Source organism: Castor canadensis, chromosome 6 (assembly GCF_047511655.1).
Source record: "Castor canadensis chromosome 6, mCasCan1.hap1v2, whole genome shotgun sequence".
Lineage (NCBI taxonomy): Eukaryota > Metazoa > Chordata > Mammalia > Rodentia > Castoridae > Castor > Castor canadensis.
Genome location: NC_133391.1, coordinates 72,282,025 through 72,308,298, shown reverse-complemented (window position 1 = coordinate 72,308,298; position 26,274 = coordinate 72,282,025). Strand labels below are relative to the sequence as shown.

The window sequence follows — 26,274 nt, the reverse complement described above, 5'->3', positions numbered from 1 at the left end:
CCTGATCTCAGCCTCCTAAGTAGCTAGGATTATAAGCATGAGTCACTGGCACTTGGCTACTCTTCTTATCCTCTCTTCTCTCTTCCTCCTGTCCACCAGAAGTTCAAAGACCACTGGCAACATGTTAAGAGTTGCAACTAGCAAGTGACAAAGCTTTGTTTGAATGCATATCTTTCTCACTCTTACAACTCTGCTCCTGTATTGAACACACCTTTCTAGGGACATCCCTATCACTGGGAGGCTGAGGGTACAGTTTCACTTGTTAGTGCTGCAATGTGGCTTAAGAGGTCAGGTGGCTCATACAGCTCATTCACTCCTGAAGCCATATTTTCTGTCACACTGTGTGTGTGATCTATTCTTTGAGTCTTCCACTCATAACTAGTGCACTGTGCAGAAGCATGAGAGCAGCCATCACATGGCTTAAAACATGGTCGTGTAAAACCGCAAAAGTACAACACATATTCAAAACCGTCAAGGGACGTGATTCAAAATCTGTTCCCCACGCTATAAAGCTGTTTTTCCTTTTCCTCTCCTTTTCCTTCTTAACTGCACATTTCTGCCCTCCTTGCTCAGCATATTTTCTGCATATTTTCCCTTGAGGCTACTGGGATGCTGACACAGAAGTCATTAAGGTGTGTGATGCTTGTGCATTGCCCAAGTGTGCAGTCCTCAGTGTCTAGCCCAGCTGCTGTTACAGAGCAGCAGTGTGCAGTGGCATAGCCACACATGTGAAACACATGGCCTGGCCAAAGCTGACCTCATACAATCACCAGTGCAGAGGATCCAAGTCAGAATCCTCTCCATTCTAGCAATAATTGCAAAGTTTAGAAATGAAAGAAGCCTCCGGGGAAAAAATATACAGAACACATTTCATCTGGCTTCAATGGATCTCTGAAGTAGAAGCAAAAACCTTACTTCACTGGAGTATTTATTACATCCTAAGCTTCTCTTTCAAGTACCTTGCTTATCATTAAACATTCATTTCCCTAGAAACGGGAGCTTTCGCTTCTTGTAGTTATAGCAATTAAGGACAGTTTTGGCTAGGCAGCTCTGACTTCCCAGCAGGACTCTGAGAGCTCTGTGGCCTTTACTCGACTCTCCATTGCACAGAGAACTATGCTCATTTACAAGTGTTATCATTTTTCTGGGAAACACGAGATAAATCCTGCCCTAATGCAATAACCCTGGTCAGACCCATAAACATGATTCTAGTAATAAATGGACTGTAATTGTTGAGAGGAAGCTATGGTTATTGATTAGCCCTCACTTTTACTTCTCAAACAAGGCATCTTATTATATCTAGAGGTACACTTTCTGCTGTTTTATTCCCTGTGCTCTAATCAAAAGTGTGGAAACCAGCCATGCTTGATATTCCACTCTCTGTAGTGTTTAAATGCAAAAAGGCCTCAGGATGCCTGAGAAGCATGGTTTCATTCATAGTAGACAGTTCTCATTCAGGAAGGGATGAGGTGTCATACCTGACAGGTGCAGGAACAGAGGTGACTGCATTAAGTGACACTGTGGGCCAGTGGCTGTACTAAGAACAGGAATCGAGTTACTGAAGGAAAAGCCCAGGGTATTTTCCTCCTTCACTTCGTGCCTAGAAATCTGTACCATCACCACCAATTCACATTCTGTCACAAAAGCACGCTGAGGAGTTTTGTGTTTGTGTGTCATGTGAGGCTCTCACAGGTTATGAACATTTACACACAGGCCACATCATTGTTCTTCAGTGAGGCAGTATCTTCCCCTCAGTTGAAGCTGCTGTGGATTCTCAATTACCTATGCAAATTGAGGAGAACAGATACTAAAAACACAAGGTAATCAGAGAGTCACTAATAGCAACACAGAGATTTTTCTCCCAGGAATGTTTACTGCGACACTTTCATAAGGAAAAACTTATCTCTTTTCTCTTGAGGGATTTCAGAACTAAATAGAAGAAAGCACTCTTGATGAAAGGCAGCTAGTGTTCTTTTGAAAGAGTAAGGCTGCCAGATACTTCTCACTGCAAAATAACACCAGAGCTATAAGAAAGACAAAAGATGACACCGTTACAAATTGTGTGTTTATGAAAGAATAGGTCTTTGTGAATAGCCTGGTTGGGAGACAAGGTTGTGCTGAATTCTGAGCCATGTCCAGTGATCCATGGTGACAGAAGGAACGAAGTTCACCCTGGCATATCTGAAAGGCCTCATCATAAAGAAGACTGAAAACTAACCAAAGTCACCCAGGAGCCTAGAAGACTAAGACTAATATCAGTACTTGAAACACTTGGATCCACCAGATAGAAAGCATCAACACTAGACTGACAACTCAAAGCAGAGGATTTAGAAACCTGACTGATAGAAAGGAGGTAAGCAATCAAAGGCACCTGCATTTGAGACTAATCCCTTACAGTTATGAGTGGGGGTGACATTGGGCAGGTCACTTCTTAGAGCTGTGGTCTCTCTTTGTGGTTGTTGAGGGGATTAAGTGAATTAATATGTGAGAAGATTAACAAAGCCCTTGACATATAACATGTTCACAAATGCTACTGTTACTATTACTATTATTACCATCTTACTGTAAAGGGTGTTTTTCTATCCTGGATGGATGGCTACACTTAGTGACTCCTTTCCAAGAAGTACAGTGTAGAGGCAGGAAAAAAAAGAACCTTACAATGTAGAAAATCCCCAAATACTAGTTCACCAGGCTCCTTGTCAACATCAACAGTGATGTCATGTTCATAGTATTCACTCTCAATGTTATGTGATGAGAACGACACTTTACCTGTGGTCTTCTTCCCTTAAGTTCATAACTTCATTGTAACCATGAGTAAAGCCTCAGGAATTTCCCAACAAGAGGGACATTCTGCATTCTGACCAGTGTGCCTCGAAACTGCCAAGGCCATTGCAAACAAACAAAGTCTAAGAGAAAACAGTCAGAGCACAGAGAAGCCTGAGACATGGTGACTGGATGTAATGTAATGTCCTGAATGGGATCTTGGAACATGAAAAGCACAGTGAGAAAAAAGTAATGAAGTCCAAATAGAGTAGCAAGTTCAGTAGAGTAATGTGTCACTACTGGGTCACCAGCTGTGATGAAGGTATCATGCTGAAGCAAAGTGTTAGCAATAGGGCAAACTGAGTATGAGGTGGACAACACTCTCCATCCTGTCTGTGAAACATTTCTGTAAATCTAACACTAAAGTACAAAATTTATTTAAACCAAATAAACAAAAAAGGCTGAATGTCACTTAGGAAGGATGAGGTCACTTTTCAGCTAAGATAGTAGAGTTTTATCCCTTAAGATTGTATCCTGGTAGCCACATTCCCCTTCCTTGCCATGTTAAAAATAAGATGCCTCCATAACTCACATCCTCCCATTTTAAATATCAGGCATGGAAATAGACAGTACTTACATAATATGATCAACACAGAAGTTTACAAGGCTTTGGCTGACATTGGATTCTCTGAGAAGGCAACTTTTAAAAGTGACTTAGTTACTGAGCACATATCCAATGCTAACCACCAGTTTAAGCACTTTGTAAATTAATTTCATTGAATCCTCACAACAGGGTGCACCCATGCTACTATTATATCTCCATTTTACAGATAAGTAAATTGAAGCACAGATTATTTGAATGACTCATGTAAGGTTATTCACTAGTAATGGATAACTTGAAGTCAGGCTGTTCTGTATTCAGAACCCAGTAAGAGTGAAATTCAATAAATCCCCCTACACACATAGTAAGTGGGACATTATATTGAGTCAGAATAGGTAGGGCGATGTGTCTCCAATCAGTTGTCCCCTCACCTTCAGAGTGTAAGTCTTCATCCAACAAATCAGGATGCAACTCAGCTGCTCCCAAATGTAAGAATACATCTTCACTAACTGATGGTTGGTTTTTATTATTTAACTTATACCAGATATTTTTCACCTCTGTTCCATCTTCAAATCAGTCATCAATTGCTTTATTTCTATCTCATACATTAAGCCTGAGACTTGGTACAGACTGAGACAGTAGCAAGGATGGGCTGTTATTACATTACCTTCTCATTCAAAATAGCTGACCTAAATGGATTGATTTCCAACCTTTGTCAAACTATCTCTGGTTTCATACATCCTTTTGGAAATAACATAAGCCCCTCCAGAGTAGGAAATGTCCTTTGCAAACAGTATTGCTTACAGGTAAGTGTTTACCAAAGGGTTGCTTCAAAATAAAACAACCTCAATACCAATCCTTAGGTTGATTGAGCATTTTCTAAGGAATTGTAGTGGAAGGGCGCTTCATAAAACATTTATTTTATACTAATGATGATGATCTAATAAGGCATTTCTATTTTAGAGTTGAAGAATCAGACTTGCACAAAGTCACACAGGTGGTAAGTGGAGGAGTAAGTTAAGCAGAAATCCATTTGATCCAAATTTTAAGGCCTTTCCACCAGCCCATAGGCACCCTTTCCTCTAATCTTTCTCCAGTGAGCCATGCCCAAACAGATGTGCTTTTTTTCTAGCCTTCACAGGGCCTCTTTCTTCTTCTTTGCCAGTAGCCCCGTCTTGGATAGCTCTTTCTCAATTTCGGGGTATCAGCTTTCTCATTTGGTAACAATGACCATGTTCAGTGGAGAAGACCAAAATGCTGTGGCTGTGGCTGAGAACACTGCACATCTTACCTGGGGTCTCTGGAGAAATGTCCCCATCTCGCATCCTTTGATAGTGAGGCAAGTTGTCACAACCCACACAACCCCTCAGTGTTCTTTGCCGAATGAACACAATTCTAGTTGTCCTGCTACCTAACACCTACTAAACAGATACTGATAAGTCATTCCGGCAGAAGATTCTTATTTATGGAAATATTTTAAAGTAAAAGCTTACTGAGGAGGATGGGCCATTTTATAGTTAAGAAGAATCAGCTGTGCAGAGTCCACACAAGCACAGGCTAGGCACACTGATGACATTATCTCATTTATTGCTCTTGGCAACCTTATGACAAAAAGTATTACTGGTTTCATTTCACATATGAAATAATTTCAGCTTAAAGATGGTGAAAGTCTTAAACTGGTAATGCAGTTAGAAAAAGTAGACATTTAAATGTGTACAAAATATATTAAAGTATTTAAAAAATTGTGACAAATGAGATCAATCCATTCAAACTGAATGCACGAGAACCGCATTCATCTCTCAGCTTGCTACCTTCTCTTCTCTGATTCCCTGGTCTTAGGTTCAAGACCTCTTCATACCTGACTTAAGAATGAGATTTCCTGTTAACTTCTCTTCCTAATGAGGCCATCCCTTCCTTAACAACTTGCCTGTCTCTTTATCCACTGTGCAAAACGCCCCAAATCCTGCTGAATGTATTGAAAAGTCGCACCTTTCTGATCTTTAGTACAAATCAATAGTCCATCTTGGGAAATAGATTTCTTCTCCCTTCAGGCTTCTGTGTCTGTAATCAGCTTCTGAAGCTGGAATGCCAAAAGGCTGCAACCAGAGTCATCTGTACCTTTCACAAACACTGATAAGTCAGCCAAGGAAGCCTGTACGCTACAAATTCCCTGCTGCTGAGATTTTGTTTGCTAGCAAGGCAGACACTGCAAGGGACCAAAATAAATCATTAATGACTTTGCTTTCCTCAGATGTGCTGAAAAAACAAGTAGCCCATGTCCTTTACTGATTTCCTGGAGATGCAATGAACCTGGCATCTTCAGTGACCCAGAGCCTTGCACCCCTGGGTATCTGTGTTCTTACTAGGTACACAACTGTGCACAGGTCATTTCACCTCTCTGAGTCTGTGTCATCAGGTAAAAAATGGAGCCAATATTCTTTCTTTAGGCACAAAACTTGACAGTATATAAGCCAAAAATCCAGAAGTCATTCTTGTTTCCTCTTCCTTACCCCAATGCCCAATTTGTCTCTGAATTCTGTTAATTTCAGGTCTTCAATCTCTCTCAACTCTCCTTCTCTCTGTTTCCACCAGCTGTGTTGGTTCAGACAACATGAGTTCCTCACCAGAGGAATGCTTTATTTTCCTAGTCAAGCTCTTTGTTCCTAGTTTAACACCAAAATCAGTCCTTTTCTTCTCACCGAGACAGTTATCTTGTATAACTCTTCATCTTGCTCCTGATTAAAGTCATTATCCACCTCTCAATGGTTTATAAAGTACCAAATTAGCAGCTTTGGGTATGAGACCTTCATGACCTTGATCTTACCTAGCTGTAATGCTTCTTAGCAGTTAGGAATCATTCAGATTCAAGAGACAGAGAAACTCTCAATAAGCTTAATCAAGGAGGGAGTACTTTTAGCTTATGAAGCTGGAAAGGCCTTGGGCAGCCCAGGCAAAACTTGGTCCAGAGGTTCAAACAGGCTCATTAGGCAGCTGTCTGTCTCTATCCTCAGCTTTGCTTTCCTCCATAATGGTTTTATTCTTGATTAAGCTCATTCCATTAACAACAAATTTGTCTCTAGCAATTTCAGTTCACTTAGTTAGCTATCTCCTTTCTCCATACCTATCCCTGAGAGGATCTTTTTCCATTAATTTCAACAATAGCTACAAGGCAAAAACCTAGCAGTCTGATGTGGGTTATTTGCTCAACACTTACACTGTACCTGAGGAGGAACATAGTGGCCAGGTGTATGTCCAGGAAGCAGGGGATGTGGCCAGCCCCACTTGAACTACATGTCATAAGAATAGGTACCCACATAAAACCTTATCATACTGCCTTGACCAAAATAAGAGGAAATGAGTACTAGCTTGTCAAAAACAACACCCAATTTATTACTCTTACCAGGGGAACTTATTTCCTATTCTATGCTCCAAAATTCTGTGCTTAAAACAACCATGTTATTTTGTTCATGATATCTTGGAGGCCCAGAATTCAGAAAAGGTTCAGGTGGGCACTTCCTGGCTGGGTTTCTCATGTGGTTGCAGGGAGATGTCAGTGGGGCTGTGGCCATCTGAAGACTTGATGGGGCTGAGTGTCCAAAACTGCTCCCTCACAAGAATGGCTGTGGCTGCTGTGAAGGGGAGCTCAGCTGGGCTCTCATTGAATGACTACATGTGGTTTTCTCAGAGTAGATGAGATGCCGTGCCTGGTAGCTCAGGGATTCAAGCACCAGAATCCCAGCAAAAGAGGGAAGTGACATCACCTTTCCGACTTAGCCTCAGAAGTCATATAGTGTCATTTCTCTGTATCCTGATCATCACAAGAACTCTCACATTCATGGAGAGGAGGTATAGACTATACCTTTGGACAAGAGAAGTGTCAAGTAATTTGCAGTCATAGTCACTTTCAATTTTCCTATAAACACATTCTTGTTAAATCAGTAACTCTGTCTTAGAATGTCTTTTTTCTCTTTGTCCATTTCCCAGGCTATAATGACATTATAAGATGCAACCACGCTGTGAAGTTTCCCCTCTCCCCATCCCAAAGGAGGATTTCTCATCTTTGGACCACCACACCCGGAGTACATGACTCTTTAATAGTGACTTTTAGCAATGTGTTGTAAAACTTTTTGTCTCTGTTTCTACCACTAGGCTATCAACTCCTTGAAGGCAGGGACCAAGCTTTACTTGCCTCTGTACTTCCCATAGTAACTGTTTCTTGTAAGCCCCCAGTACCTGCCAGTTGGCTGAATGAGAGTATTAGATTTTATATAGCCATAGAGCTTTTCAAATGTTCAAGTGCTATTCAAACAAAGGCTGTCATTATTTACAAGATAAGTGAGCCTTTTACTGAGAAAATGTAATAGCTTCTGGTGATAGTTTTCCACCTGACAAATTTTAAATGAATAATCCATTTAACTGTTTTTGTTAAACTATTGAAGATTTTTCTTTCTTTCTCTTGCTTAAATACTAGTGACACCTAGTTGTTTGTGCTTTTTATTTTATCTAGCATTCAGATCACTGTTACCAAGGTTTTATCAAGCCTCCTCTCCATGAGCCTGTTTGATCATGCCTATCCTTCTCTGAGCCTTTATACTTTGTTCCTAAATTTTTATTATCTAATTTTCCTGGACCATTACATATTATCTTTTTGGGGGATTTTCTGGGGATTGAGCTCAAGGCCTTGTGATTGTTAGGCAAGTGCTCTGCCATTTGAGTCCCATACCCAGTCCTTTTGCTTTTGTTTGGTTTTGGTAGCATCTTCCTACTTTTGCCTCCTGAGTTGCTGGGATTACAGCATGTGCCAACCTCTCTGGCCCATATGTTATCTTTCATTAGTCTTTTATTTATTCAATATGCATCTGCTGAGAATCTAAAGGCCTAATATATACCTGGGGATGCCGGGAAAATACGTTATAACCCCTCTGCACAAACTCAGTGTCTAATGGAAAAGGAAAACATCAACAGAAGGTAGAGAAGCTAAGCCAGAGAGGCATGGGGCCTGGATGCTAAGTCAGAGAAGCATGGAGCCTGACCTTGTATGAGTTCCTCTACAGGAGGAAACAGCAAACCATTTACAAAGATGAACAGGAGTAAGACTAATCATGCAAAGGTATGAGATAGGAAACCACAAGTGTGTGAAAGACCAAAAGGCACATTAGGCTCTTATATGTAAAGTAGAAGATAGAAAATGGAAATTTTCTGGCGCTTCTACCTAACAAAGTTGTGGAAACACCCTTGCTTTTCAACCATATCTCTGATTAACTGGGAAGCTAATTATTTACCAAAAGAGATCCTCATCCCTCAAATAAGATGCAGAATAATCCTGTGTAACTAAGAAAGCTTCTGGGAAGATCACACATGAAAGCATAAGCAGAAATTCCTTTAGTGACAGGGCCTACTTCTGTCTAACCAGACTCCTTGCCATGTCTTCTGAGAGGCACTTTTCTGTCCCTATTTCTTGGGCACTACACCTCCCTTACTTCACTCCACATGAGAGCATGTGAACTGGAACTAAGCATGCATCCCTGGGTGCTTTAACCAATGATCAAGTAGTTCTATCTGATTCAATCAAAAAGAAATTCTGTGATTCATAGGAAACTTGGAAAGAAGCTTTCTTTCCAACAGAACTTGTGAATACTGTTCAAACCAAAACCATAAAAAAACCACATGTAAGAAACAAGCCTAAGAAAGACCACTGAGGGAAACAGAGGAGATGAGAGTCAGGTAACTGAAGATAAAGTATGAACCTTTGGCTACAGTTATCCCTAAAATAAAAATAAATCTTAGAGTTGTTAATTCCATTTTTATTATTTTACTGTTGTTTCTATATCTTGCAACTGAAAAAGTCCTGATTTATGAAGTCCTGTATATAATTTAAGAAAATATAATATCTAAAAATTCTCATCTTTTATCTGAATATGTTCTTTACTTTTAATATTACATTCTCAGACTTCCCTTTCAAAACAACTTCTGAAACTTACAATTCAAGAATTTTTTGAAACAAATTGAAAAAATGTACTAATTTGACATGCTATGTGCCTAAGAAAATTGACCCAGAAATAATAATCTCCAAGATACAGTCATTCTTTTTGAAATAGTTTTTGAGATATAATTCATGTACCACACAAGACATCCACTTAAAGTATGCAATTCAATGTGGTTTGATGCTTTAGCTAATGTTCTGAATTTCTCTACTTTTTCCTAAGGATTTTTATCATTTTAGTGTTTATGTTTATTTGTATGATCCACTTAGTGTTAATATTTGTATATGGTAGATGGCAGTGACCAGACTTCATTCTTTTGCATATGGTTATTAAATTGTTCTAACATCACTTATTGAAAAGACTATCCTTTTATCCAATGACTTGTCTTGGCATCCTTGTTGAAAATAAATTTATCATAAATATAAGGCTTTATTTTCTGAACTCTGAATTTAATTCCATTGATCTATATATATCTTAATCCAGGACCACCAAGTCTCTTTACTGTATTTGGAACAAATTTTGCAATTGTAGGGGGTGAGCCATTTCACTTTGTTCTTTCTCAATATTGTTTTAGCTCTTCTGGATTCTTGATATTTCCATATGAATTTTAGGGCCAACTTGTCAATTTCTTTCTTTTTTATTAGGATATATTCATTGTACACGGGGGGATTCATTGTGACAATTCTAAGTAGGTTTGTATTGTACATTGGTTAGTTTGCCCCCACCATCTTTCCCCTTTTACCCCCTACTTGCCCCACTTAAGGCAATTGCAAGAGGTTTCTTTGTTCTATTTCATATCAGTATATGAAGTCCATCAACCATATACCCTCCCCTTAATATCCTTCATTCACCTTTCCCTCCTGTAAGTAACCCCCCACAGTGTACCTATTTTATAGTCCTGTCTTTCATTATTAATATTTAAGTTGATGTTCAAAGGGATTTCTCAATGTATCTGCATTGTGAGTATACTTTACTTTGGCCCGTTCAACCCAGACTCCATAGATCAATTGTGGGAGTGTTAACATTTTAAGAATTTTATATCTTCTGATCCATGAATATAGATTATCATTCAATTTATTGAAGTCTTGAATTTCAACAGCGTTTTATAGTTTTCAGTGTTCAATACTTGTACTTCTTTATTATATTTATACTTAACTTATACTTTTTAAAGTGATATTGTAAGTGAAATCATTTCATTGTTGGGAATATTCATTGGGAGTGTGAAGAAATATAATTGATTTTTGCATATTGATTTTAGAGTTTACAACCTTGTAGAGCTTGTTTATTATCTTTAATAGCTTTTTCTATAGATTCCTTAGAATTTTTGAAATACAAGATCATATCATCTGCAATCTGAATGTCTGTATTTTTTTTTTTTTTTGCCTAATTGTGGTGGCTAGGACTTCTAGTACAAGGTTGAATAGAAACTGTGAGGTCAATCACTTTGCTTGTTCCTGATCTTAGCCAGAAAGAATTAAATCTTTCAGTATTCAGTATAATAGGAACTGTGGATTTTTTGTAGATTTCTTTTATCAGAGTGAGAAATTTCTATGTTTTATTTGTTGAGTTTTTTAAAAATCATGACAAGGTGTTGGATTTTTGCAAGAGTATTTTTTCTGTTTATTGAATAAGGTATACATTTGCTAGAATTATTAACTTAGAATAAAATCAAATAACTATCAAGATTCTCAACTTCAATGCTTTATTTCAGAAGAAAGTGAAGTAACATATTTAAGATTTTCAAGGAAAGTAAATAACCTTGAAATCTGAACAGTGAGAACAGGAAAACTAACAGGTGATGGAATTTATGACTATAAATACAAATATACTATGAATACAATGCATCTTAAAACAGCACTACATAAAAATATTGTCTTATGTGTCTAAATTAGGATTTTTCCATGAATGTGAGAATTGTTTAATGTAAGGAAATTAACATATTTCATGCTATTTGTTAAGAGATTAAAAGAGGTCAATCTCTTCTGCATCTTAATAGATGCAGCAAAACTAGGAATTAAATAAAAATTGATTCAATGCCCATCCATAATAAAGTTGTTAACACAGAAACGATAGAAGAGAATTTCCCTAATCAGCTTAAGGATCTCCTCTAATTAACTTTCATATTACTTAATGTTACATGAAAGAACATTGTATAAGTGAGATAGGAAAACCAAAGATAATATACACAACCAAGCTTTGTTAGTAAGAGTATTCAGCAAGGTTTCAGCATATAAGGTAAATAGACAATAATTTTATTTCCATTATTTAATTAGAAATAAAACCTTTAGAAAATGTAACTCCAATAGTAAGATAATATGTAATTTTAGAAATATATCTGACAGCCTATATTCAGTAACAGTGAAACTTGCGAATAGCTTCTGCTTCCTAATTTTGCACACTCAGCAAGTTGCAGATGATCAGGGAAAAGAGGACATATTAGGAGTGGATCCAAGATGGCAGAACAGAGATGCACACACTCACCTCCTTTTCCACAAGCTATTCAGTAAATAGCTGAATTTTGAGGTGAGTGGTTGTGGGAGGACACTGGAAATCAGCAAAAGAGAGACTGGAGCCTTATAAGATTCAGAGATCAGGGATATGTCCTTCACTCCAGCTCTCAACTGAGGGAGGGTGAGTCTTCCTTTTGCAGGAATAAGGCGAAACGAAGAGTCCTCGCAAAGTCCATTGGTACAGATCCTGGCAATCCCAGCTACTGGGAAGTTTCACAGTCCTCATGGGCTTATAGTTCATGTAGATAAGTAACCCAAACTCTGCCCTAAAGCCTTGATTTGGAAAAGGATCTCACAACATCTCCCAGTGAAGCCCAGGGTGCTATAGCCAGGAGTCATCTTGGGAACTGAGCTCTCTTGTCTGAGTTTGGACCACTAAGGGGTCACACAGCCCTGCATATTCCCATCTCTGGGACTCCTCAGAGATTCCACTGCCCTTGTCTGAGGGCAGCTGCCTTATGAAATCAACTTGGCCAAGCAGAGTGACTGTGCCTGGACCCATTGGGTGCCCTGCAATATATGCATTGTGACTTGGAGGTCCTGTCCTTGATAACCACAGGCAGAAAACTTGTCTTCTCTGACCAAGAGCAAGGACAGCTACATGTGCTCTTCTGCCAGTGCCAGCACTGAGGGTATGTCCTATGCAGTTCCTGCCACCCCTCACCTTGTGGTGAGTTCAGGCACCTGTCACTGACAGGGCAGAGAGGGAATACCACAATTTCCACTGCTGCCCTTCCCACAGAGGCATAGTGATGAAGGCCTTGATTCAGTATAATCTCCATCAAAACACCAATGGTATTCTTCACAAAACTAGAAAAAAAATTCTAAAATCCATATGAAAGCACAAATGATCCCAAATAGCCAAGCATTTTTGAGAAAAAAGAGGGAAACTGGGATGAGGACATGGTGTCACACACTCATAATTCCTACTATGCAGGAAACAGCCTCAGGCAAAAGCAAGACCCGATCTGAAAAATAAACTAAAACAAAAGAACTTGGGGCATGGTTTAAGTGGTAGAGTGCTTGCCTGGAAAGCAGGATGTCCTTATTTCAAACCCCAGTACTATCGAACAAAGTCCCCCTAAAAAACAAAACAAGAACAAAGAAAAGACAAAAAAACAAAGCTGGAGGCATCATAATGCCTGATTTCAAGATATGCCACAGAACCATAGTAACCAAAACAGCTTGGTATTGGAATAAAAGAAAAGAAATACCAGAAATAATCTCATACATCTGACAACTGATTCTCAACAAGAGTCCAAATCATAAGGACAGCCTCTTAACAAATGGTGTGAGAAAATTGGATACGCACATGCAATAGACTGAAATTTGTCCCCCAACTCCCATCCTATACAACAATCAAGACAGATCAGAGATCTCCATGAAGGACCTGAAACTCTGATACTACTAGAAGAAAACATAAAGAATCTACTTTAAAGTCATTAGTATAAGGAATGATTTTCTGGATAGGACCCCACAAACACAGAAAACAAAAACAAAAATTACAAGTGGGAGTACATCAAACCAGAAAGCTTCTGCACAGCGAAGGAAAACAATCAACAGAGCAAAGCGACAACCTAACGAGTGGGAGAAAATATTTGCTAACTATTCATCTGACAGAGAGCGTTCATATCTAGAATATATAAAGAACTCAAAAACTTAACAACAAAAAACTCCAAGTAATTCAATGTACAAATGGGTGAATGATTTGAATAGACACTTCTCAAAAGAAGATACAAATGGTCAATAAATGAGTTTAAAATACTAAATATCATTAGCCATCAGGGATATGCAAATAAAAACTACAATGAGATATTATCTTACCTCAGTTAGAATGGCTATTATTAAAACCCAAAATAACAAATGCTGGTGAGGATGTGGAGAAAAATGAACTTTCATATACTTTTGGTAGGAATATAAATTAGTACACTGATTATGGAGAACAGTACTGAGGCTCCTTAAGATACTAAAAATAAATCTACCCTATGATCTAGCTATCCTACTTCTGTATATATATCTTAAAGAAATAAAATCAGCATACCAAATAGACACATATATGCCCATGTTTATTGCAGCATTATTCATGATAGTTAAGATATGAAATCAGCCTAGGTGCCCATCAAGAGAAATGAAAAAATGTAGTATATATAAATCTAATAGAGTGATATTCAGTCATATGGAAGAATGAAATCCTGTCCTTTGCAACAAAATAGAACATTACATTAAATTAGCCAGACACAGAAAGACAAGTACCACATGTTCTCTCTCATATATGGAAATTAAAATATGTTGATCTGCAATAGAATGACGATTACTACATATTGGGAAGGAGGGGTTAGAAAAAGGGAAGTTGGATTTGATTAGTGCATGCTATACAGATGTATGGAATACCACTCTGAATTCCATTAATATTTATAATTGATATGTTGTTAATTTTTTAAAAGATATAATGTAAAACTTTGCTGGAAGATTAAATAAGCTTTGAATAAATGAAGAAATAACTGAGGAATCGATATAGTAAAGATGTCAGTTCTTCCAAAATTAATCCATAAATTCAATTGTACTCCAAATACCAGTAAAACTTTCATGAAATCTGAGAAGTTGGTTCTAAAATTTATGTAAAGTGCAAATGTCTAGGTATGAATCAGGAATTTTAAGGAAAATCAAGTTGGAATTTTTTTATCACCAAATATCAACTTTTATTATAAAATAGTAGTAATTAAGATAAGATAGCATTGGTAGATTTAGATAAACTGACCAGCTGAACACAATAAAGAGTAGAGAACCAGAACCATATAGATGTAGAAATAGGATGAAAGTCATAGGCGCTGTTGGGGTCAGTGGAGAAAGACATCCTACCTACAAATGGTTCTGGGACATCTTATGGGTGAAGAAAAACTAGATCCTTACTACATGTTGAACTAAAACTCAATTCTTGGTGTGATAAAGATCTGAGTGTGAAAAGTGAGACATCGACACACTTAAAGTACACAAGTCAGCTATGACACTGTAGTGTTTAAGTAAAAGATGCAAAGCATAAATATTAAAAATTAATATATTCAACTATATTAATACTAAAATTCTAAACATTACCAAAATGCACCAAAAAGATATACAATACATATTGGAAACCAAAGATTTTTTAATACTATGACAATGAAAGATTTGCATATATATGTAATGTGTGTGTGTGCCACACACAGTTATGTATCTTTAACATACTTACAAAATAATTAGTAAAACATTTGAAACTGATAAATCATATGAAGCCAATGCATGTAAAGGAAACCCAAACAAAAGAACAGAATAATGTGTACAGTCTCACTAGCAATCATAGATGTGATTATTAAAACTACAATGCAAACCACATCATATGATATGCAAAAATCCTCAAACTGGGGGTGATTTGAAAAAATATGATATTTCACATGCTGGTGGATATCAACTGATAAAACCCCTTGGCCCCTTGGGGAACAATCTGACAACATGTAGTTGAGGCTACTCAAATGATACTGCCCTATAATTCCACTTCTAGCAATAAAGAGCTCTCCCATACAAACCAACTAAGAGATGTGTATAAGCACGCCTATCACCTGATGGGTGGACAAATAATTTGTGGCATATTTATAAAATGAAATGTTACACAGCCATAAAAATAACCAAAGTTGCAGGTGCAGGAGATCAAAGGTCACATATTTTCTCTTGTGGGGAAGCAAGATAAAGATATAAGATAAAGATACACATAAATATTTAAATATAGATTATGTTTATTATATATAAATATATATTATACTGTATAACGTATATGTGCTCTAATAAATATGGGAAAGAGAGCAGTTTTGTGTTAGTGGGTCTGTCTGAGGGTATTATGGGGAGGCAGGAGAGGGAAAGAGATTGGTAAAGAGTGAAAAGCACTGAAACATTCCATCTGTGTGTGAAGATAGTAGAATGCATTGCACTGTAAGCTGTTGAATAATGGGGGAACAGGGTGATGGAGAAAGAGTAAGTAATGGGGAGGGGTTACTCTGCTCAGTGCACAATATATACATGTTTGAAATACCGAGGCAAAACCCTGAGCTGTTAATACATGCTTAAAAACATGAAGGACAAGGAGGTAAAACAGGTCCTGATTGAGAATAAGTTCCAGCGTGTAGGGGAGGGCATAAAGGGTAAAGGAGAAAGAAAATGGCAGATGTATTTTGTATTTGAGCATGGAAATAGAACAATGAAACCTGTTGAAACTGTTCTAAGAAAGAGGAAGAAAGGATGAGGAAATGATGGAGGGGGCAAATCTAATTAAGATACATGGTAAAGATATATGTAAATGTCACAGTGTATACCTCTTGTATAACTATTATATGACAATAAAAAAGAAATTCAACTTAATTGGTCATAAGCTTTATTCTTAACTGGTGATGGGCACCTAATATTTGTTATACTGTTCTTGATATCTTTTTGTATGTCCAGAATAGTAGCAATTAATACATTTTAAAGAGAAGAAAACCTCACACTATCACAGAAAGATGTTTTGCATGGAATATTTTACAATTAAACAGAATACACGTAAACATGCACAAGATACACCACCTATTAAAAATGTCAATGTTAATAAAAACACGTGAACGGAGAGCTGTATACTATAATGTTAAGTGTAGTTAAAAGCTTGGTAATATGATTGTTTTAATTTGTTTATTTGTGTTTTAATAATTCATTACCCCTAATGAACATAATTAACTCTTAATGAATCTGTTGAATTAATTAATAAATGTTTTTGGAAGTCATGTTTGTAATAGTGACAATCCACTCTTGATATCTTTAAGAAGCAAAGATAATAAGAGCTGTGACTCTCTGCACCATATTGTATTTGACCTCGTTGAGAAAAATAACTTTAAAACAGGATACAATCCCAATGCTCTGTAAGTTCACCAACTAAAAGCAAATGGCAAAACAGAAACCCAGGCCTATAAACTGAGCATCAGAAGACTGAGTTTAAATGTCGGCGCTCTTTTGACTTTCAGGCATAAGGATGGTCTCCATTCTGCCTTTCGATTCTGGGGAACAGCTTAATTCCTTTAGCAAGGGTGTGAAATCGCTGTCCAAACATGTCTTTCTTTTTCACACCAAATGTTCCTCTTGCTTTTTCAGATGAGGAAAAGACTGTGCCGACTCTGGGAAAGGGATGTCGTCAAAGCGTGATTTGTGCTGGGATTTTGTTTTTCACTCACCTCCATAGTGCAGAAGCCTTCTCCCTCCAAGCAGCCAGCTCTGTGTGGGCGTGCAGTGCTTCCCTAACTTGACCATCCAGCCTTGCTGGTGATAAAACAGAAATAACCAAAATGTTGCATACTTTTCTATAGTCTCTCACTCTTCACTCTCTCCTCCCACAAAGAAAAAAAAGTTATGTAAAAGAAAATCAAAATGGTTCTGGAAACAGAGACAGTTGTTAGTCTGCTTGATTACTTACAAATACATGAGGAGGAATTGATGATTACTTAATCCACACCTATACTGAGTGAGGGTTCTTGTTAACACGTACTTCAAATGTAATATATAACTATTTGGTGGTCATCTGTGCTCTATATTATTATGTTAAATGATAATATGTTCATCATCTCAATTAATTGTCCTGACAGGCAACTGTATTAGGTCAACTGTATTTTACCAAGGTACAGATGAGGAAACTGAGGTTCACTGATGGCTTTCCAAGGCCACGAAACTGGTAAATGAAGGAGTGAAGATTTGGACCCAAGTCCCCTGTCTGTTGCCTGGACTCTTAACCTCTCTACACCTGTCTACAGGACTGCTCAGTGGATCTGTGCTTTTCATTTAACTTTTTTGTAGACATTAACGGTTGATATTATAATCTGTTTACTGATGAAACAACAGAGTCTCTGAAAAATCAAATAACTTGCCTGAAAAGCCAGAGCTATATAACTTCAAAATCTATGCATTTAGCTCTAGGCTTGTTCTTTTTTTTTTTTTTTTTTTTGCAGTGCTGGGGTTTGGACCCAGGGCCTTGGGCATACTAGGCAAGCATTCTACCACTGAGCTACCTCCTCAGTAGGCTTGTTCTTTTTTATAGACTCATTCATGTTAGTTATTCTAAGCTCTTAATTTGCTCTTTGTTTCTCCATTTGCGTGAGGAGTCCTATATTCTCTTGAAAACCTCATTTTTTATTCTTTTGTGCTGGGGTCTGTCTATGTAGCCTGATCTAGTCTTACACTTGAGATCCTCCTTCTTCAGTCTCCCAAGTACCTGCAGTTCCAGGGCTATGCCACCATATCTGGATGAAAACCTCAATGGTGGATGTGGGGAACAAGTAATATTTAATGGTGACATAAGGGATTCATGTTTGCAACCATGCTTCCATGGGAAGTGCCACTGAATGTGTCAGCATGGACTTTCTCCATGTGAAATAAGAAGTGTGATCAATACCAGGTGAATAACACGCTTCTTAGTTTGAATGTTGTTGTCAGTTTTATATACTGACACCCAGAAAACATTTTCTTATATCTCCCTAAAGAGGAGGCTTGAAATAGTGAAAAGACAATTGGGATGGTTGGTTCCACCCCAGGCCTGGCCTCATATAAGGACTTTGGGCTCTACCTTGGGCTAGGGCCAAGTGTAGACCAGGTAGAGTGGACACGTGGAGAGAGGAACAGGGCAGGGAGGCTCACAAAAAAAGAAGACACAATTCCAAAAGCTCTCTCCATCTTGGCTACAACTCCATGAAAGTGTTTTCAGCCTCACACAGAGGTAGGATGCTGAAATAGCTTCAAGCAATTCGCTAATTCATTTAAACCAGATCTAGATTTACACATGTCTGCAGTGGAAAAGAAAGAGTTGGTATTCTCTAAAGTCCCATAGCCAGGAAGCTGTGAATCCAAGGGTCACAACATGCTTTGCTTGTGGCTTCATGCTACATTTTTTTAAAAAACTAATCCTGTACATTTTCCCTCTTTTGTTTCAGAATGAAGGATCTTCTCAGTTCCCACACTCTGCACAATACCATATAGCCCAAGACACTGTCCACACACAGTTCTTGTCGTATGAAGTGACAGGATGCTATTTACTTAAACACACAAGCAAGCAAACAAACATTTTGTTTTATTCTTTGCCTCCCCCCGTTCATGAAGATAGCCAGGCTTTTTGTGTCTCCATTTCCTGGGTCTTTTTTGCAAGCGAAAAGTGGAGGTTGCTGGAGCACAATTCTCTTATTTTCCCTTTCTCCTCATTCTCCCTTCTTCCTGTCTTCCTTAAGTGAAAGTTGAGCTCATGAACACAGTTTAAGATGCAGGGAGAAAAGCAACAGAGAAATAATGTTGTAAGCAGCCACAGAAAGGCTTCCATCTCCCACAAATTTTGATTGCTATTGGGGACTTGCTAGGGAAGTGGGGCTATAGGCCAGGGTCCTCCAAGCAAGGAATACGGCAGCAGATGCTTGATCTCAGGAGAGCAGCCAGGATTGCAGAATGAACATCTCTGTGGCAATCTGTACGAAAGAAGCTCCAAGAACAGACTACCCCCACCCAGACCCTTGGGACAGTTCAGTAACTGGAAGAGTTGGGTGGAACCTCAGTAATGACAGATTGAATTTCTCACCAGTCTAGAATGGGAACTCAGACATACTTAATTTGATTTAGGAACAGCAACAAATGTGACATTTTTAATGTACTTTTGCTTGCATGGTGTTAAGACTCATGTCACCTTCTACATTAGAAGTCATGGGAAAATGAGTTTTTAGAGAAATCCTTAAAACTCATCGAACCTCATCATTGCATTACATAAATGATCCAGAGAACTGTGTAATTTCCAAAGGTAAGTGAATCACTAGTGCCAGACCACAGAGTAAACTAGTATTTTGGTATATTATTCAGCCACGTTTCCAAAGCATCACGTGGAAAAGAATACTGACCTGCAAAGCTGAGACAGCTCTAAGAATTTTCAAAAGAAAAAAAAATCTCTCTCTCACTGTCTCTGTCTCTCTCTGTCTCTCTCTCTGTCTTTCTATGTGTGTGTGTGTGTGTGTGTGTGTGTGTGTGTGTGTGTGTGTGTGTGTGAAGATTCAACCACCAGTAAGGAAAGCAGCAGGAACCTTCAGAAAAGAAATTGGATTTCAGAAGCAAACTCTGGCTCTGACTGCCCCCTGGTGGGTAGGAATAGAAGTGTCTCTGTTTAGCAGGACAGTAAGTTCTAAGAGAGTGAGTGGGAAACTGCTAAAGAAATAAAATAGGGAAAGCCTCTTGTTGAGATTCCCATAATCTTTTGGAATCTATAAAATTTGAGCCCTTTGATTAGTATAATTACATTCACAAGAAAAACAGTAAGGTGTATCAGTAAATAACGTGATCTTTAACCAAATGGAAGGTTAGCTCCCGTTCTGGAACTTTGGAGAAGTTACCCAAGCTCTTTGAACTCATTTATTTTATCTGCAAAATAGACATACTAATAGAACTTGTCTTTTAGAGTTTTTGTAAAATTTACAGAAGAAAATCCACATAAAATTACTTAGAAAAACACTGGGTATGTAAGAGCTCAGCATAAATGCTATTATTGTTGCTGTTATTATTACCATCTTGGTAATTTTGCAAAAAGGAAACTCCTATGCACATGACTAAAATACTGACATTTTGGGAAAGTATCAAGAAATGGCCTTACGATAGTATGGTTACGTGCATTTTTCATATATTCTATGACTTCTGTAAGAAGTTTTTCTATATTTACCTTGGGTTTCTGTGTATTCACCTTAGTGCTCATGTTCTATTTATATAAACACCCTAAATATTTCTATTGATTTTTCATTTCTGTCCTTTTTGCAGCTAGTGATATTTAAATAAAGTAGAAGAGTAAACTTATTTTAGGTTTTATTTGTGGGGAGAGAATTCCTAATTTGAAGACCCTCAGGGAAACTATAGTTCACGCTGCAGAATCTGTTGCATGGGGCACTAAAACCCTTGCTTCCTTGTCAGCTACCTGCTACTGTGTGAGGGTCAACCCACAAGCCTTAACACAGTAATCATTTCTACACTTGATCTTAGCCAGAAGGCCAAGAAGTGATCCCACACAGTAACAATTTCTTACTTCTCTTGATTCGATTGGCTAATCGACCTACCAAGCTATGATGGTCTCTGCTTGACTGGGCCCCTCCCTCTCACCCATCCTCCAGCAAGCTACTTGGGGCTTGTTTTGTGGTGGCCCAGGGTTCTAAGCAGAGAGATGGGGCAGCAGACCTCAACACACAAATACCCTTTAAACCTCTGTTTGCAGCATATTTGCCAATTCTTATTAGCCAAAGAAAGTCACAAGGCCAAGCCCAGTTTAATGGAGTGGAAAGAGTGGTTCCTGATCTCTTTTAAAGGACTGACAAAATCATAATGCAACAGAGTGAGCCAGCAACCAAAGGGGAAATTAGTGGGCATTTTTGCAATCTACCACACTTCCTGGTCTCAGATTCTGAAAAGGGCTGGGAACTGAAGCCAAACCACAAAAACCCATCTTAGTAATAGCAGCTGGCATACATTAGAGTGCTTTAGGAGTGTCTTGATTCAATCCCTATAAGAATCAGGCTTTAATGGGGGCAAAAGAAGGTTTTAAGGAGGAGATTACGGCAGGATGTTGCTCACTGTCCATTTTGCTGCTCAGCTTTGCTCAGGTGTCCTCATGTGGAAGTTCAGGCTCAAAGTGTAGACACTGATTTTTCAGGACATGGCAAAACCTACATTGTTATATAATATTTCCTGATATTAAAATGTTGACAATGAATCCTATCTCTTCAGCTTTGTTCTGGGACAAGCAAAGGTTTTGAAGAGGGCAATGAAAGGCCAGTGTGGATCCCCTGGCTGATCAAAGTGGTCAGTACTTGGGGGTGCTAGCTTCCTGTTTAGAGTAATGCACATGAAGTGGGAGGAGTCCCACAGCCACAGCCATATCTGTCACAAAGAATAAATGCTCCAGACTTTTACAGTTCAGCTTCTGTGGCATTTGCTACAAGAGGCAGCAGTGCTCAAGTGTGTGGGTTTTAGAGTAAGACAGACCAGTTCTGCTGACTACCAGTGTTCCTTTTTTTTTTTTTAATTTACCCTTTACATTTCTTTCTAAGACTCAAAAGCAAAACCTATAGAACCAAACTACCTGGGTTTGAATCCTAGTTTTGCCACTTACCAGATGTATACATTTGCTATGGGTTGAACATTCTTAATACAAAAATCTGAAATCCAAAATGCTCCAAAAGGTGAAACATTTTGAGTTACAATAAAATGTTACAAGTGGAAAATTCTATACCTGATCTCATGTGACAGGTTGCAGTCTACACAAGGGTACACTAAAAGTGTTGCTTAAATTTACCTTCAGGCATGCATAGGTGTATATGAAACACAGGTGAACATCAGGTTTAGACTTGAGTTCCATCACAAAGATATTTCATGTCTATGCAAATATCCCCAGATCTGAAATCTGAAATACTTCTGGTCCCAGTCATTTTGGATAAAGCATATTCAACCTATATTATGAAAGTTTTATCTATTTAAAAGAGCCCTTTATATATTAAGACACAAAGTATTTCCCGCCTGGGGTGTCAGTTGTATTCATATGTGCTTTCCTTAGTATAGTATAATCACTTAATAATAATATGAACAATGCTGAAAAATTACTTATAGAAATTTTAACTTATCCTTTACCTCATGAGTTGAGTGATTTATATGCATTGTATAATTTAATCCTTATAATTCTAGGAGAATGACATTCTTTTAATTTCCATTTTATAGTCGCAGAAACAGAGACCTAAGTAACTTCTACGCAGTTTACACAGTTAGTAAATTGGTGGTATTGCCATTTGCACTCAAATGGATCAACCCCAGACAAGGTTTCTTAAACTGGGATCTGCAGACCTTTGGGATGCCCAATGAACATATATTTGAGATCTGATAATTCTCAGAAATTAAAAAAAAATTTTGTCTTCATTTTGATGAATTTAAACACTTACTACCAACACTTCTCGAATATCCAGATGATCTTGTCTAAACTATGATGTGTGCTTCATGATTTCAATATTCACATCTGTGTTTATCTTCCCATTGGCACTCGGTGGTGCTATTTTAATTGTCACAGCATAAAGAGAAGAGAGAAGCCCAGTATGTCAATCTCATGCTTGAGCTGTGTGAAGGCAAATGTATCCTCACAAAGGAAAGTCTTGGTACTTTTAATGGAGAAACTGGTAATGCATTGAATCTTTGTGGTCCATGGTTCTAAAGGCAAGCTGGGAAAAGAATTCCCAGCACAGAATCACAACCATATCCCTGCTGAGTGACAGATTAGTTTCAGTAAAATGAGATTCATTCCCTCCATTAAGTTGTGTTAATTTGAATTTTGTTGGTTTTCTTCTTAATTTACAAATATATTTTGGTTTGACAGTTTCATATGAGTTGTAAGTATAAAAGCATGAACCTAGACTTATGTTTATACTTGTAATAAGCAACATTATAATAAAAACAAAATAAAATAGCTGACTTTAGGGGTTTTTTTCCATTTAAAAAGAGCGTATTTCCCAACTGTGAGAATGTGGCATTACACTTCAACACCTCTCAAAGTTAGGGAAAATATAGGAACTATTTTTAGTTTGGGTTCTGAAGTCACACCACATGGAACTGAGTCTCAGCTCTAGTACCTGTTAGTTGTATGGCATCGGCCAAGTCACCTAACTTCTCTAAGGCTCATTTTCACAATATATTGAGTGGGAGAAACAGGACAGCTGTGAGAAAAAGAAGAGATAATATAAGAAGAATTTAGCAAAGTACCTGGCAGAATAAAACTGACCAGAGCTGATAATATGAATAATTGAACACACACACAGCATTCATATCCACTGAGTAAATGTAAACTGTAGACAGCTGCAGTGATTCTGAATTAGGAACTTCTAGATGCAGAAAAAGAATTTACCTCTCATACAATTGTGCTTGTCATCTTGAGGTCACAGGTAAAATCATTGTGGTTTGCATGTAGCCATTTAATTTCTTAGAGCATGTTCCTTTTAAAAAATAGCTTTTAAAAATCTGGGATAACTTCCAATTAGGCAATTAGATTGGTTTCCCAGAATTCATTTCTTATTCCAAGCTAAATACATTATTGTTTTACCTATCTTCTCTTTGAATGTCTTTGTGGGCCATAACAAAGGAAATCCACTACAGATATTACTTTATTTCATTAAGGATTAAACATCCTACTGACTCATGGTTTGGCAAGTCACTTGGAAAAATTTCAGCAGAAGAAAAAGATGTAATATTTTTAAAAACAGAATGTGATTCTCATATCATGAATAATAAGTTGAGACTTGATATTTTTAATAATTATGGAATAATATTAACTGCTTTGCTATGAAATACTGTCTTAAGTGAAATATATCTGTCCATTTATGGCTAGTGACAAGACCATGTATTTTAGAGTCAGACAGCTTAGATTTGAATCCTCGCTTGATGGTCAGTAAAGTGAGCCTAATTCTTTTACCTTCTTTACTCTTGACAGCCTGTACTTTTAACTGGGTGAGTCATCATTTGATAATATGAATTTTAGCAATTTCCACTACTTTTTCTTCTATCTCCCTGGCAGGGGAGTGTCTGACTCAATAAATTATTATAACTATTTCAGAGTGCTTCATGTTGTACATTTCATTCATTCATTTATTCCTTCATTCAGCAAATAATTATTGAGCTATTGCTATTTGCCAGGTACTCTGACAGTTGCTGGGGATTCAGCAGTACTTTAGACTGGGTAATTAACAAATAATAAGAATTTATTTCTCACAGTTATGGGAGCTTGAAAGTCCAAGATCATGTCTGGTGAGGGGTGGGTCTCTCCTTCTAAGATGGTGCCTTGAATGCTGCTTCCTCCAGAAGGAAAACACTGTGTTCTTACATGCTGGAAGGAATGGAGGTCAAAAAGATGTCAAGAAGCTCCTTTGCACCTCTTTTGTAAGGTATAATCTCACTTAAAAAGTCCCTCTTGTCATCATCAACATAGTAAGATTATCTCACAACATGAATTTGGGAGAGTCACCAACATTCAAGTCATAACAGAAGGAGACTCACCAGGACACGGTTACTATAGTTATATGATAATGGCTGGATTTGACTGAGGCTATGTAGGAGAAGATGGAGAGAATAGAATCAGGAGTGAATAGATTCACTACACATTTTAGAAGTAGAATGGGCAGAACCATTATGACATATTGTCTCTTGGGTTTCTTCAGTGCACCTCCTTTTTAATGGAAATCATGACCGTAATGCCCTGTTATTTTCACCTACTTTGTAGAGATTCATAAGAGTCATGCTAAATTGATTCTCATGGGACAGAGTGCTAAAGTTATACCATCCAACATGAAAAGTCTTCAGAGTTCTGAAGCTTGCTCCTGTTGTCTACAACCTACATGATAAAACAAAGCACATTCACAAAAATAAAAACTTAAGTGAACAAGTGGGCTAGATAAAAATTTTTCCGACCAAAAATAAAAACAAAAGGGAGAGGATGTTAAGTTGAAAATGGAATTCTATTTATTCAAACTTTAGTATAAGAAATTTTGGGGACCATGTCTTTTGAGGCCATTGCATTGGTAGAAACTGCCTTCTGTTCACTCACGTCCAAAAGATTCCAAATTCCTTACTATTTTGAATAAGAAGTATATGTGTTCCACATGTATACACATAGGTAAATATGGGTGAATTATCTGGCCTGGGTTGAGAGTAGTTAATAAGTGATAGTTGTAAAAAGGAAAATGCTATTGAAAGCACATTCTTAAAATTTTTTTTCAAAAGAACCTTAAAACCACCTAAAAGGCAGTGTGCCCCTCCCATTATTTGTTACATAGAAAATCAAGATGTTTATACAGCATGCTAAATTGACAATGATTCAACTAAAAGGTTATTGGTCACTGCCTTTTGTTTTCTTTAGATCAGAAGAAGCCCAGAAGCAGTTGAGAGACCAGAAAATAGGTCCTTGAGAGGTAAAGAGACATTTTGTTGGATGGCTTTTTAAAATGTTCCCCCTAGTGCTACCTGCCTCATTAGCAATGGTTTTGTTTTAGAAATCTCCCTTTGATTTTATAAACTGGCACAGTTTTTGTTCTATTATGAATCACACTGCTCTAGCCCCTCCATATGGCCATTATACATTTTCACCACGTTTGACACAATTCTCTCCCCTTCCCCAATATTGGGAACATCTTGCATTGTTTTGCCTTCATTTTCTGTTAAAGCACTAACAGTCTTCCTTCTCGAGGGCAGACAGGGGAAAATGATCTAAGGCTATGTGAAGTTCAGACTGAAGTCAAAGCCAACCACTTTGCATTCAACTGCAGCAGAAGCTGGAGAAACCATATATATTCACTTCCTGAACCCAGTGCCAAGGAATAGATCCAGGATGATGTAT

The 26,274-nt window shown here is 37.8% G+C and overlaps 2 long non-coding RNA genes across 3 annotated transcripts in view; one reads left to right on the top strand and one right to left on the bottom strand.

Moving 5' to 3' along the window:
* The window catches only part of LOC141424129 (uncharacterized), a 105,362-nt gene that overhangs the window by 52,765 nt on the left and 26,323 nt on the right, over positions 1 to 26,274 (bottom strand). For both annotated transcript variants that reach the window (XR_012449013.1, XR_012449014.1), the window contains exon 2: positions 17,084 to 17,168. This is a non-coding gene — a long non-coding RNA (uncharacterized lncRNA). The remainder of the gene's footprint in view (positions 1 to 17,083; positions 17,169 to 26,274) is intronic.
* The window catches only part of LOC141424128 (uncharacterized), a 157,010-nt gene that overhangs the window by 121,360 nt on the left and 9,376 nt on the right, over positions 1 to 26,274 (top strand). The window contains exon 4 of the long non-coding RNA XR_012449012.1: positions 25,798 to 25,849. This is a non-coding gene — a long non-coding RNA (uncharacterized lncRNA). The remainder of the gene's footprint in view (positions 1 to 25,797; positions 25,850 to 26,274) is intronic.